This window comes from Eurosta solidaginis, chromosome 2 (assembly GCF_040869045.1).
Source record: "Eurosta solidaginis isolate ZX-2024a chromosome 2, ASM4086904v1, whole genome shotgun sequence".
In the NCBI taxonomy this organism is placed as follows: domain Eukaryota; kingdom Metazoa; phylum Arthropoda; class Insecta; order Diptera; family Tephritidae; genus Eurosta; species Eurosta solidaginis.
In genome coordinates this window covers 91,768,738-91,782,927 of record NC_090320.1, presented here as the reverse complement: position 1 = coordinate 91,782,927, position 14,190 = coordinate 91,768,738, and positions in this window count along the sequence as shown.

The window sequence follows — 14,190 nt, the reverse complement described above, 5'->3', positions numbered from 1 at the left end:
ACATGGTGATTTTCTCTTACTTTGTCTCCACAGCTCTCAACTGAGTATGTAATGTTCGGTTACACCCGAACTTAGCCTTCCTTACTTGTTTATTTTATATTTATCTTAAAAATCGTTTATATATGTTCAAATTTCACCAAATGTTTACGTGTATAGCATATATTGTTGTCTGAAAAAATCATAGGACCCGGTGGTATATATAATCTCATACAACCGATTGTTCAGATAAGAAACTTTGCGCAATTTCTTCCCCATATTAAAAGCTGGAAGCTTCAAATTTCACCAAATGCTTACGTGTATAGTATATATTGTTGTCTGAAAAAATCATTGAGATCGGTGGTATATATAGTATATATCTCATACAACCGATTGTTCAGATAAGAAACTTTGCGAAATTTCTGCCCCATTTTAACAGCTAGAAGCTCCAAATTTCACCAAAGCTTACGTATATAGCATATATTGTTGTCTGAAAAAATCATAGAGATCGGTGGTATATATATTATATACCCCATATAAACTGTATTTTTTTGCCCCTTTTTTACGGCTAGAAGCTTCAAAATTCATAAAATTTCATCAAATAGTTACGTTTACGTCATATATTGTTGAAATACGTGATTCGTAGTCATAGTTTTTACACGCAGACCAGAAAAACCCTGAAACTTTGCATCCTCACACAAAGTACCTACCTATTTTTATACCTTTCATGAAAATGAAATGGTATATTAATTTCGTCACGAAACCGAAAATTGCAAGTCCTTAAAGGAAAATAGATAGACCCACCATTAAGTATACCGAAATAATCAGGATGAAGAGCTGAGTTGATTTAGCCATGTCCGTCTGTCTGTTTGTATGCAAACTAGTCCCTCAATTTTTGAGATATCTTGATAAAATTTGGTGGGCGGGTGTATTTGGGTGTCCGATTAGACATTTGTCGGAACCGGCGGGATCGGACCACTATAGCATATATCCTCCATACAACTGATTTTTCAGAAAAAGAGGATTTTTGTAACATCTTACTCAATTTAACGGACTGAAGCTTCAAACTTCAGCATATAATTTCGTATATTGCACATATTGTTGCCTGAAAAAATTGATGAGATCGGTCGTATATATAGTATATATCCCCCACAACCGATTGTTCAGATAAGAAACTTTTCGTAATTGCTGCCCTATTTTAAGAGCTAGAGGCTTCAAATTTCAACGAACGCATATATTGTTGTCTGAAAAAATCATACAGATCGGTGGTATATATTGTATATATATGGTGGTATATATAGTATATATATATAGTTCAGATAAGAAACTTTTCGCAATTTCTACCCAATTTTAACAGCTATAAGCTTCAAATTTCACCGATTGCTTACGTATATAGTATATATTGTTGTGTCAAAAAATCATAGCGATCGGTGGTATATATATTATATACTTCATATAAGCTGTCATTTTTGCCCCTTTTTTACGGATAGCAGCTTCAAAATTCATCAAATTTCATCAAATAGTTACGTTTACGTCATATATTTTTGAAATACGTGATTCGTAGTCATAGTTTTGACATTCAGACCACAAAAAACCTGAAGCTTTACATCCTCACACAAAGTACCTACCTATTTTTATACTTTTCATGAAAATGAAATGGTATATTAATTTCGTCACGAAACCGAAAATTGTAAGTCCTTAAAGGAAAATAGATAGACCCACCATTAAGTATGCCGAAATAATCAGGTTGAAGAGCTGAGTTGATTTAGCCATGTCCGTCTGTCTGTTTGTATGCAAACTAGTCCCTCAATTTTTGAGATATCTTGATAAAATTTGGTGAGCGGGTGTATTTGGGTGTCCGATTAGACATTTGTCGGAACCGGCGGGATCGGACCACTATAGCATATATCCTCCATACAACTGATTTTTAAGAAAAAGAGGATTTTTGTAATATCTTACTCAATTTAACGGACTGAAGCTTCAAACTTCAGCATATAATTTCGTATATTGCACATATTGTTGCCTGAAAAAATTGATGAGATCGGTCGTATATATAGTATATATCCCCACAACCGATTGTTCAGATAAACTTTTCGTAATTGCTGCCCTATTTTAAAAGCTAGAGGCTTCAAATTTCAAAGAATGCTTACGTATATAGCATATATTGTTGTCTGAAAAAATCATACAGATCGGTGGTATATATTGTATATATATGGTGGTATATATAGTATATATATATAATATATATATATATTCGCCATTTTAGCCCCATTTTAACAGCTAGAAGCTTCAAATTTCACCGAATGCTTACGTATTTGGCACATATTGTTGTCTGAAAAAATCATAGAGATCGGTTGTATATATAGTATATATCTCAAACAACCGATTGTTCAGATAAGAAACTTTTCGCAATTTCTACCCCATTTTAACAGCTATAAACTTAAAATTTCACCAAATGGTTACGTTTATAGTATATATTGTTGTGTCAAAAAATCATAGAGATCGCTGATATATATAATATATATATGATGGTATATATAGTATATATATAGTATATATATATTTTTTTTTGCGATTTCGGCCCCATTTTAACAGCTAGAAGCTTCAATGATTTCATTCAATGATATATTATATACTTCATATAAACTGTAATTTTTGCCCCTTTTTTACGGATAGAAGCTTCAAAATTCATCAAATTTCATCAAATAGTTACGTTTACGTCATATATTTTTGAAATACGTGATTCGTAGTCATAGTTTTTACATTCAGACCAAGAAAAAACGTGAAGCTTTGCATCCTCACACAAAGTACCTACCTATTTTTATACCTTTCATGAAAATGAAATGCTATATTAATTTCGTCACGAAACCGAAAATTGTAAGTCCTTAAAGGAAAATAGATAGACCCACCATTAAGTATACCGAAATAATCAGGTTGAAGAGCTGAGTTGATTTAGCCATGTCCGTCTCTCCGTCTGTCCGTTGTAGAGTTATCTACTTATAACAAATATACTTGTTATATTTTAAATTTATTCTTATTATATTAGTTATTTTTTTATTATCAAAAAAAATGAAAATATTTTAGTCATCAAAAATATCTTTTAAAGTAAATAAAGTTTAAATAAATTATTGAAAATAAATAGTTTTATCTAAACTATATTGTTTATATGCAAAATTTTCGCTTCAACGTCAATAAATTATTTGAACAAGAATCTTTAAATTTTTAATACAATAGTGAACAATTATAAAATTAAAATCTCTACTATTACAATACAATATCTATCAATAATTCATGATAAGATACATTGCCTGAATCGCTTCAACTTCAAAAGGACTGTGCTAGTGATTTGGTGTTTGCTAAGAATCAACTAACTAAAATACCAGCATTTGTGTCTCTATTTACACGCCTTACTTTGCTGAATTTGTCATGCAATCAACTTTCTGATCTGCCGAAAGAATTGGGTGTCTGAATACGTTACGGGAGTTGAAAATATACAATAATCGTTTTGATCACATACAAAGCTGCCTCGATGAAACAAAAAAATCTTGAAATCCTATTAGCCAGTGATAATCGTATCAATCATATAGATACTTAAATCAAAAATTAAATATATATATATGTTTGGCATTACGAATTTACCATTTCTTTTAGTCTACGACCACATTTATTTTTTAATTGTCACTAATATTCTACTAAACTAGTCATATAACATACAGCAATTTGTTTTTGAAAATTCAACTTTATTAAAATTTAAAAAATATCAAAATAAATGTAACACATAAAATTAATAGTATTTGTGTAATGAATGACCTGACTATTTGGTGAACTATATTGTTCAAAGTTTTATATTTTTCGACAACTAATATTTATATTTTATTTTTAAAAGTTTGTTTCTTCAACCTTTTGTTATATTATGAAACAAAAATTTTTTCTAAACAAAATAATTCCATTTATAATACTAATGTTACATTACTTAAAAATGTATTTTAATTGGTTTAAAACAATAGTCAATTTATTATTTATATTAATTATGTACACTTTTTCTCCAGTTTATAATCAAAAATATATATCATTAACACATTTAAGAAATGTTGCAACAGACATACAAACTTCACAATATAAGTAAATTCATATTTAACAAACCTCATTTTCAATTCAAAAAAACAAAAAAAAAAGAGCAAAGAAATAAATTTAAATTTTTAAACTCAAACTAATTACTATAATCTATTTTAAAAAATCACAAAAGATTTCTTAAAATAATTTTTATTGACATATATCAATTCTTTCATATTGAAATTAAAATCATATGACAATTTCATATCACCATCAAACAAATTAAGGAATCAACTTTTCATTCCTTATCAACAACTTGGACATACATTATGCAGAATACAATTATATATTGAACATACATTCCGCATAATACAAGTTTTTAATTTTTGAGTAATTGTGCAAACAAAGTAGCCATCTACTATAATTCAACCTCATTCTAGGTTCATGAAAAACATAATTATAATTGACAATATTTAACAAACAGCTATTAAGTTATTTTGAACCTCAACAACATAACAATAACACAACCAAATATTAATATACATAAAATATTAATAAAATAACTAAACATAACAAATAAAATAAGCTATCAAGTACATCGAATCATCAAAAGATTGAGTACTTACATCAATACCAACATAAACTTTTTACGCAATCAACACAAAATTATTAACATTTAAAAAATTTCGTTTCACTGGAGGGGGAGTATATGTAGAGTTATCTACTTATAACAAATATACTTGTTATATTTTAAATTTATTCTTATTATATTAGTTATTTTTTTATTATCAAAAAAAATGATAATATTTTAGTCATCAAAAATATCTTTTAAAGTAAATAAAGTTTAAATAAATTAAATAGTTTTATCTAAACTATATCCGTCTGTCTGTTTGTATGCAAACTAGTCCCTCAATTTTGGAGATATCTTGATAAAATTTGATGAGCAGGTGTAGTTGGGTGTCCGATTAGACATTTGTCGGAACCGGCCGGATCGGACCACTATAGCATATATCCTCCATACAACCGATTTTTCAGAAAAAGAGGATTTTTGTAATATCTTACTCAATTTAACAGACTGAAGCTTCAAACTTCAGCATATAATTTCGTATATTGATGAGATCGGTCGTATATATAGTATATATCCCCCACAACCGATTGTTCAGATAAGAAACTTTTCGTAATTGCTGCCCTATTTTAAAAGCTAGAGGCTTCAAATTTCAAAGAATGCTTACGTATATAGAATATTGTGTTGTCTGAAAAAATCATACAGATCGGTGGTATATATAGTATATATATGGTGGTATATATAGTATATATATAGTATATATATATATATATTCGCAATTTTAGCACAATATTAACAGCTAGAAGCTTCAAATTTCACCGAATGCTTAAGAAAATGGCAGATATTGTGGTCTGAAAAAATCATAGAGATCGGTTGTATATATAGTATATATCTCATACAACCGATTGTTCAGATAAGAAACTTTTCGCAATTTCTACCCCATTTTAACAGCTATAAGCTTCAAATTCCACCGATTGCTTACGTATATAGTATATATTGTTGTGTCACAAAATCATAGAGATCGGTGATATATATAATATATATATGATGGTATATATAGTATATATATATATATATTTTTTTTTTTTGCGATTTCGGCCCCATTTTAACAGCTAGAAGCTTCAATGATTTCATTCAATGATATATTATATACTTCATATAAACTGTCATTTTTGCCCCTTTTTTAGGGATAGAAGCTTCAAAATTCATCAAATTTCATCAAATAGTTACGTTTACGTCATATATTTTTGAAATACGTGATTCGTAGTCATAGTTTTTACATTCAGACCACAAAAAACGTGAAGCTTTGCATCCTCACACAAAGTACCTACCTATTTTTATACCATTCATGAAAATGAAATGGTATATTAATTTCGTCACGAAACCGAAAATTGTAAGTCTTTAAAGGAAAATAGATAGACCCACCATTAAGTATACCGAAATAATCAGGTTGAATAGCTGAGTTGATTTAGCCATGTCCGTCTGTCCGTCTGTCTGTTTGTATGCAAACTAGTCCCTCAATTTTTGAGATATCTTGATAAAATTTGGTGAGCGGGTGTATTTGGGTGTCCGATTAGACATTTGTCGGAACCGGCCGGATCGGACCACTATAGCATATATCCTCCATACAACCTATTTTTCAAAAAAAGAGGATTTTTATAATATCTTACTCAATTTAACAGACTGAAGCTTCAAACTTCAGCATATAATTTCGTATATTGCACATATTGTTGCCTGAAAAAATTGATGAGATCGGTCATATATATAGTATATATCCCCCACAACCGATTGTTCAGATAAGAAACTTTTCGTAATTGCTGCCCTATTTTAAGAGCTATAGGCTTCAAATTTCAACGAATGCTTACGTATATAGCATGTATTGTTGTCTAAAAAAATCATACAGATCGGTGGTATATATAGTATATATATGGTGGTATATATAGTATATATATACATATTCGCAATTTTAGCCCCTTTTTAACAGCTAGAAGCTTCAAATTTCAGCGAATGCTTACGTATATGGCATATATTGTTGTCTGAAAAAATCATATAGATCGGTTGTATATATAGTATATATCTCATACAACCGATTGTTCAGATAAGAAACTTTTCGCAATTTCTACCCCATTTTAACAGCTGTAAGCTTAAAATTTCACCCATTGCTTACGTATATAGTATATATTGTTGTGTCAAAAATCATAGAGATCGGTGATATATATAATATATATATGATGGTATATATAGTATATATATTTTTTTTGCGATTTCGGCCCCATTTTAACAGCTGCAAGCTTCAATTTTCACCAAATGCTTACGTGTACAGCATGTATTGATGTCTGAAAAAATCATTGAGATCGGTGGTATACATAGTATATATCTCATACAACCGATTGTTCAGATAAGAAACTTTGCGCAATTTCTTCCCCATTTTAACAGCTAGAAGCTTCAAATTTCACCAAATGCTTACGTATATAGAAAATATTTTTGTCTGAAAAAATCATAGAGATCGGTGGTATATATATTATATACTTCATTAAACTGTTATTTTTGCCCCTTTTTTACGGATAGAAGCTTCAAAATTCATCAAATTTCATCAAATAGTTACGTTTACGTCATATATTTTTGAAATACGTGATTCGTAGTCATAGTTTTTACATTCAGACCACAAAAAACGTGAAGCTTTGCATCCTCACACAAAGTACCTATCTATTTTTTATTTTATATTTATCTTAGAAATCGTTTAGGTATGTAGATCTGTTCACTATATATTTCTTATCTTATACATCCGATTATTCGGAGATTACGAATGGGATAAAATTATTGTTCAGCCCCATTCATGAAAGGTATGAAGTCTTCGGCACAGCCGAAGATAGTCCCGTCCTTACTTGTTTTGAGTTGGCTCTATCCTTGCGGATAAAGACATAGTTTCTAAACTAAAGTTTGAGTTTTTTATTTAGTTTAGTTTCGTTCAGAAGAACGATGCCTGGAGTGTGTTTTATTAAGAACTTTTCGAGATCATACCTTCTAGGTTTGGTGACTAAGGAGTAACCTTAATGGATATTATATTAAGAGTTTTTATAAAAGTGTTAGTTGTATTAATCACCTAGTAAAGAAAAAAGAACGTCGATGCGAACTCCTTGTTCTTGCTGTTGTTTCTGGAGAATTGACAATTGATCTTTTAGGTTATCCATTCCCTTTTTAAGTTCTAACAATAAGTTATTGGTTAGCTTTTCATTATTACCAGTTGAATTGGGAGTATTTTGTGGTGGAGTCGATTTTTCAAAGAGATCGGCAAATTTTACGTTTGGATTAATAAAGTTTTGCTGATTAATGGATTTTTGATGAATGCTTTTTTTCTTTTCTATAAGTTTTAGTTTAAGACTAATATATTTTTCGCATCCCTTGTATGAAGCCGGATGCCCGTATTTTTTGCATAGAACACAATAGAGTTTGCTTTTGTCTTCATTATCAGATTTTTCTATTTTACATTCTTTGCTGTTGTGTGGTTGATCACATTTGACACATTTGGGTGGTAAATGGCAATTGGCTGCGCTATGGAAAAATCCTTGGCAATTGCGACATTGCGCAATACCGTCTTTTTTTTAGGGGTTCCCAGTTTATACATCTATATAAAATGTTTTTTATTTTGTTAAGTGTATTTATGCTACTTTCGGGTGTTATTTGTACCATGAAAATCGGCAACGCGTTTAAGTTTTTTCTAGATTTGTTTGTAGAAAACTGTGATACTTTAATAAATTTTAAGTTGTTATTTTGGTATTGTTGTAATTCGTTTAGAATTTGTTTTGGATCTGTATTTGCGTTTAGCCATTTTAATATGTTTTAATTTTCAGAGATTTTGGAGAGTATGTGAAGAATTGAACATTCATTTTAATAAGGAAATCTTTTACCAATAGGAATGTTTTTAAGTCTTGAACGTAGAGAGTTTGTTTTTGTTTCTTGTTTTCTTTGTACTTTTTCTTTTGTTTGCACTTCAATTAGTTTGTCTGGCTCAATGCCGTGGATTATGATCGGTGGCACTTTGTTTTTGTTTTTGTCGACACTATTGATATTTTCCGAAGATTTGTTTGTCTCCGCGTAATTGTTATTTTGACCTCTATTTTCTGTCTGTGGCGTTTTGTTTTTGGAGTTTATTTGCATGTCACATGGGTTGTTTTGCTTTTATGTAAGATATTCTTTGAACTTGTTTACGCACTCTTCATCGTCACTTTCCAGATCGAGAGCCGCGTAATAGTTATTGTTGATGAGCTTGGAAGGTGATGGCATTTCCATATTGTTGTTTTTTCTTTTGTTGTTGGTTTGAACTTTTTCTGAGTACATTTGGTCTGAGACCATTAAGTTATTTGAACTTTGAGCATGCTGTTCATGCATATTATTTGCATTTTTCGATTTTGTGTTTTTTTCCTACAATTTGTGGTTTTAAAAGTTTTGTATCATAGTCTATTTAATTTATTGGATTGGTTTTGTTGCACCTTAATAGAATACGGGTCTAACAGTTTTTCGGGATCCGTAGTACGTCTGACACTCATCACAGTCGTGAGCGAACTCGTCTAAAACCGGGGTAAAAAGTGGAATATTCAAAGGTGATATCGATTCAAATTGTTTGAACCGATGGCGAGTTAAATACACCCACATTCTTCAACAATTAAAAACTCCGAGAACACCTAAAAATAAGAAACCAGACATTCCAATCACTACATCAAATTTCGAGGATAATATTGAGACGGAACCTTACATCCGAGACAAAGGTGGAGGCGACATAAATAAACTTATTTACCAATAGTGACAACAATACAAGAAATATCTGAAGACCAAATAACCTTGAAATAAACAATATAACCATTAAGAACTTGGCCAAACTACAAGCTGGCATACAAAAAACTAGCAGTATGGGTATAGAATTAATTAATTTAAATATAACAAGTAAGGAAGGTTAAGTTCGGGTGTAACCGAACATTACATACTCAGTTGAGAGCTATGGTGACAACATAAGGGAAAATAACCATGTAGGAAAATGAACCGAGGGAAACCCTGGAATGTGTTTGTATGACATGTGTATCAAATGAAAGGCATTAAAGAGTATTTTATGAGGGAGTGGGCCATAGTTCTATAGGTGGACCCCATTTAGGGATATAGCCATAAAGGTGGATCAGGGTTGACTCTAGAATGCGTTTGTACGATATGGGTATCAAATGAAAGGTGTTAATGAGTATTTTAAAAGGGCGTGGGGCTTAGTTCTATAGATGGACGCCTTTTCGAGATATCGCCATAAAGGTGGACCAGGGGTGACTCTAGAATGAGTTTGTACGATATGGATATCAAATTAAAGGTATTAATGAGAGTTTTAAAAGGGAGTGGTGTGAAGGCGTTTTCCAGATATCGACCAAAATGTGGACCAGGGTGACCCAGAACATCATCTGTTGGATACCGCTAATTTATTTATATATGTAATACCTATCAAGATTTTAAGGGTTTTTTATTTCGCCCTGCAGAACTTTTTCATTTTCTTCTACTTAATATGGTAGGTGTCACAACCATTTTATAAAGTTTTTTCTAAAGTTATATATCGCGTCAAGAAAACAATCCAATTACCTTACCATGTTTCATCCCTTTTTTCGTATTTGGTATAGAATTATGGCATTTTTTTAATTTTTCGTAATTTTCGATATCGAAAAAGTGGGCGTGGTCATAGTCGGATTTCGTTCATTTTTCATACCAAGATAAAGTGAGTTCAAGTAAGCACGTGAACTAAGTTCATTAAAGATATGTCGATTTTTGCTCAAGTTATCGTGTTAACGGCCATGCGGAAGGACAGACGGACGACTGTGTATAAAAACTGGGCGTGGCATCAACCGATTTCGCCCATTTTCACAGAAAACCGTTAACGTCATAAAATCTATGCCCCTACCAAATTCCAAAAGGATTGGTTAATTTTTGTTCGACTTATGGCGTTAAAAGTATCCTAGACAAATTAAATGAAAAAGGGCGGAGCCACGCCCATTTTAAAATTTTCTTTTATTTTTGTATTTTGTTGCACCATATCATTACTGGAGTTGAATGTTGACATAATTTACTTATATACTGTAAAGATATTAAATTTGTTGTTAAAATTTTACTTTAAAAAAAATTTTTTTAAAGTGGGCGTGGTCCTTCTCCGATTTTGCTAATTTTTATTAAGCGTACATACAGTAATAGGAGTAACGTTCCTGCCAAATTTCATTATGATATCTTCAACGACTGCCAAATTACAGCTTGCAAAATTTTAAATTACCTTCTTTTAAAAGTGGGCGGTGCCACGCCCATTGTCCAAAATTTTACTAATTTTCTATTCTGCGTCATAAGTTCAACTCATCTACCAAGTTCCGTCGCTTTAGCTATCTTCTGTAATGAATTATCGCACTTTTTCGGTTTTTCGAAATTTTCGATATCGAAAAAGTGGGCGTGGTTATAGTCCGATATCGTTCATTTTAAATAGCGATCTGAGATGAGTGCTCAGGAACCTACGTACCAAATTTCATCAAGATACCTCAAAATTTACTCAAGTTATCGTGTTAACGGACGGACGGACGGACGGACATGGCTCAATCAAATTTTTTTTCGATCCTGATTATTTTGATATATGGAAGTCTATATCTATCTCGATTCCTTTATATATGTACAACCAATCGTTATCCAATCAAACTTAATATACTCTGTGAGCTCTGCTCAACTGAGTATAAAAATCATAGCGAACACTTGTCCATAATATTAATCGTTTAACTTAGAATATTTTTGACCTTGGCAGTATGTTCAAGCAACCTTGAACATTTTTTCTTATTCACAAGATAATAGTAATTAAAAGATTCTTAAATACAGTCCACTATTAGAAACTATATTTTAGCGATTAAGCGACCTATACAAACAAAGATAAGACATTGCACTTACACATGCATACATAGATATGTAGCAAAATGAACCCATGTAAATATGAGCGATCTACACAAACAAAGATAAGATAATGCATACGAGGTCGCTCATATAAACAAACAAATATATGAAAATAAATATAGTTAAAAATAAGATATCTACACATACATATATATACCTTCTAACATAAATATATAAATTCCATAACTAAATAAACAGTATGTTAGACATTTTTTAACACAGCTATCATTAAAACTCAGTGTAGGTATTTTTATCGCCAAGCAATTAAACAAAAAGGGACCAACTGAAGATAAGAATCGGTCCCTTCACACAAACACATACAGTTAGAATAGAAACATAATTTTAAGATTTTGTATATAAACTCATGTAAATATTTCAACAAATCAGTAGTCTTACAAACTCTCAAAACAGTTGATCTCTTTATTCAACGAAATTTTTTCTGCCCCCCACCAGTGGTAAGGCAGATTCAATTAAATATTTAACAGTGACGATCATTTAAAAAATCTTTAAAATCTAATAACTACCATTTCAAAGATTTTTTACAAAGTTGCCCTTCTTTTACAAACACGAAATTAGGCTGCGATAATTTCGACATACTTCTTCCCTAATTCAAAAAAAATCTCAAGGTCTTTGGAAGTATACACGGCTCACAGTAAATATCTAAACATTAAATGATATGGTGTCGTGACAGTAACAGAAAAAGGGGAAAATTTTAATAATATGAGAACAAGAATTTTCGTTAATTAAATTCTTTGCGTAGGTGTCAAATAGCATCTAGATATTACAATACCAATTGTTCAAGCAACCTTGAAAATTTTTTCTTATTTACAAGATAATAGTAGTTAACAGTTTTTTTAATACAGCCCTGCAGTCAAAAGCCCAAGTAGTCAGCAAACATTCTAGTTCATTGACTATAATTTTGTGGCGTTATTCATAATAGTTAGTGTATGAGTAGTTAATTGACTAGAATTTTTTGGCGTTCATCATACTAGTCAGTTTTAGAATGGTTCATGACTATGATTTTGTGGTGTTATTCACAGTAGTTAGTATTTGAGGAAATTTCCGAGTGCCTTCTGTAGCCAGTTTGCAATGCATACTTCAGTTGACAATGCTACATATCGTCCAAATCAACGAAAAGGCCAAGCCTTCCATATCAATAGTCTCAGACGGAAAACCTATGCCAATGCCAAAACCCCTTGGCCATGAGGGCATCAGCAGCCTAGCATATATTATTCCATAATAACGGATAATGGTAAGGATAGGAAGACCAAAGACCGGAAACCCAGCCAGTGCCTACCTTTGGTCAGTAACGAAAACGTTTAAAGCCGTTATTGTTCCCCCAGTTAAATGAAATTCTTCGGTAATCCAGCCATCATCATGACGTTCGTAAAGTGCAATCACTATCACCGTTCTGAACTCCATTAACACTCATCATGGGATGGTGCTAGTGCAGCTTGGCCAGTTTTGACATAGTATACCACGATTGGTTCGTCCTTCTCCGTTAGATATATAGATAATTTATTGAAGATTGCACTGCGACTATTGGTCTATTGTGCCCTCCTTCACAACACATCATCCAAGCCGACTTCCTTGATGCACCCTAGCAGTTCTCTCAGCTTGAGGGATTTAATGTGAGAATTTTCTGGCCATGGTGAGCCCATAAACTAAGCCCTGCGTCTTGAGATTGTGTCACATTCCAGGAGGATATGGTCCGCCGTCTCCGCTGATCGATCAGAAAATCGGCATGTGTTATTCCGTTACTTTTTAGGTTTTATATATGTGTATGTATTTTTATTAAAATTTATTCCAAAGTATAATGTATTGAAGTGATAAATTTTAAAGTGATATATGTATATATAAATTAGGGTGGGTCGATTTGTATGGACGAAAGTTAACCGATATCGCGCCATCGATTTTTCGATAGGATTTGGGCTCAGGAAAAAAAGTTCCACTACGCATACCCAAAAATAATTTTTATTTTTTTTTCGACCTTGATTTTTAAGGCTTTTTTCATGACCTACTAAGAAATGTTTATATGTATACCCTGACCGATCCAAAAATGTCCGCAAAAACGTTGTCGATAACAGTTTTTTGAAAAAAAAAAAATATTTTAGGGGACATTTTGGGTCGGAATACATGAAAATTTTACAATCAAATGAAAATTTTTTTAGTAGGTCATGAAAAAAACCTTAAAAATTAAAGTCTAAAAAAAGTAAAAAAATAAAATTTCGCAGGCTCGAAAATTATTTTTTTGGGTATGCGTGGTGGAATTTTTTTTCCTGAGCCCAAATCCTGTCGAAAAATCGATGGCGCGATATCGGTTAATAAGCTCTGTGAAGTTGGCACCTACTTGGGCGAATAATTAAAAAAACCATATCTCATTCGTTTGTCCACCGTTTGTCCATGTTTGTCCAGGAAAAATTTTCGTTTGTCCACCTTTTGTTAAAAATTTATTTAAAAAAAAAAAAAAAAAAAAAATCGTGTGTGAAGTTGGCACCTCCATTTGCGAGTATTTAAAAACACCAAATGCCATTCGTTTGTCCATCGTTTGTCCACGATTGTCCAGGAAAAATTTTCGTTTGTCCACCTTTTGTTAACAAGTTATTTCAAAAAAACAAAAATCGTGTGTGAAGTTGGCACCTCTATTTACG